The sequence below is a fragment of the Macrotis lagotis genome, chromosome 2, assembly GCF_037893015.1.
Source record: "Macrotis lagotis isolate mMagLag1 chromosome 2, bilby.v1.9.chrom.fasta, whole genome shotgun sequence".
In the NCBI taxonomy this organism is placed as follows: Eukaryota; Metazoa; Chordata; class Mammalia; order Peramelemorphia; family Peramelidae; genus Macrotis; species Macrotis lagotis.
In genome coordinates, this window is record NC_133659.1 from 290,848,422 (window position 1) to 290,850,360 (window position 1,939).

The window sequence follows — 1,939 nt, forward strand, 5'->3', positions numbered from 1 at the left end:
CTATATAATAGCATGTACCATCATATCTTAAGCTTAAATGTTCTAAAAATATTTGTAAAATGAATTAAAGTCATTTTTCCTATGGTCAAATATGCTGGTAAAAACTTCTTAAGGGCAAGGACCATATTTCTCTTAAGGCACTCAGTATTGTTTGACTTAGGGTCTCATGACCAACCTAATAGGTATTGAATAAACAAGTGTTGAATGAATGAATTTACTTCTATGCTGTTGTTCACCAGAAAGACCTGGTCTATGTTCTAGCAAGAGGAGTCAGAAGTATATCAACCAGCTATTACATATAACTTAACCCATTTTGAAAAATTTTAGATGTAAAAATTTCAGTTGATAGATTTGCCGAGTTAACTTGTATTGCAAGATAGATGGTACAGGGGTAGCTAGGTACTGATGACTAACCACTAACATCTGCACACTTGTTTGTTGTTTTCACATAGTTGAATGTTTTATCCAAAATATAGTCAAAAGTAATGGTGTACCAGATAAGGCATCCACTTAAAAAATAGAGCTATAGCTAATATTTTCTAGTTATAAATGTCTCCATGGTGAAAGTAGTGAGGCTTAGAATATTTTTATCAGCTGAAACAGAATGTATGTGTCTGCCCATCATTTACAAGAGGAATACATATCACTCAAAATAGTACTTATCTTTACATGAAAACTCATTTGCACTCTTAAATTGCCCAAACTATTTAAACTTGCTTTAAGCTACTTGACTTCAAAGCAGTAGAACTGGCTCTTTTGGAATGCTCCAACAACTTGATAGCTTTATCAGAGTTTTCAATATTTCTAAGCAAAGTCTCTAATCTCTTAATTTTCTTCTGATTTTCAAGAGCACATCCAATAACTATGGATTGAAATTTCTCATCAATTGGTCCACGTGGTACATCAGATGAATAAGCCTCATACAGTGACATGAATTGACTCTTGGCATGTTCTAAATCACCAAGAGACTTATTTACCACTTCACCAATAATCATTGTGGCATGCCTAAATGATTCTTGTTGCTGGGGAGTTCTAACTGTTTCTACAGAAATTTCAACGGTGAGGGTCCTTCCCATCAAGCGATTTGCAGTTAGATTTAATTCTTCTCTTTCTCCATCACTGATTTGTCTCATTTCCTGGCTGTTTTGTATAGAATGGATCATCTCTAGATTTTTCTTTTTCTTGTTCTCCAGCAGATGCTGTTTCTCTCAAAGCTTCAACCCTGAGCTCCAGCTAGTCCAGGCTCTCCGGCTGGAGCGGTCGGCCCTGGAGGAAGAGGGGCAGAAGTGGCCCTTGTTGGCTTCGCGTGGATCTTCTCCTGGGCCATGGGGCAGCTGCGGGGACAGTGGGAGAGGAGCCCGGTAGATTTTAAAGGCAGGATTTGAACACAGTTCTTACTGATTTCAGGACTGATGCCTATCCATTTCTTCTTTCTTTCAAATGTCTTATGGCAATATAGGGAAATTTATTCATTTTTATATATTTGTTATATTAGTTTTATCTTTATTTTTTCCCCACCAATTTTGGGAGGGGGAGAAGAAAAAATAAATGCCTGATAATTTAAAAAATTAAAATGTAATTCTATAAGTGCCTTATAGTTGCTCATTTGCAGATACTAATATTAACTCAAAAAGCAGATAAAATGATAAATAGGAATACTAATATAAATGTATAGAAGTGAGAATTATGTTAAGTGCCAGAAAATAACTTTTGTTTAAAAAAACTAAAATAATGCTACCACAAAATAATATACACACAAAGTATTTTAAATATGGTAGGGAAAGGGAAAGGGAAGAGAACCTAAAAATTTGCTGAAAAATAATAGTAAGAGGCTAAAAGAAAAATCTAAGTTGAGAAGAGATTAAAATGGAAAAAAATAATTCTGGCAAAATTCAAGGAAAGGATATGTGCATGCATTTGTTCAAAAAAAGTGTCCCCA

General features: G+C 34.7%; 1 pseudogene; it reads right to left on the reverse strand.

Moving 5' to 3' along the window:
• Positions 1-707: 707 nt before the first annotated feature.
• LOC141511739 (BAG family molecular chaperone regulator 2 pseudogene) lies at positions 708-1,327 on the reverse strand (annotated as a pseudogene).
• Positions 1,328-1,939: the final 612 nt, after the last annotated feature.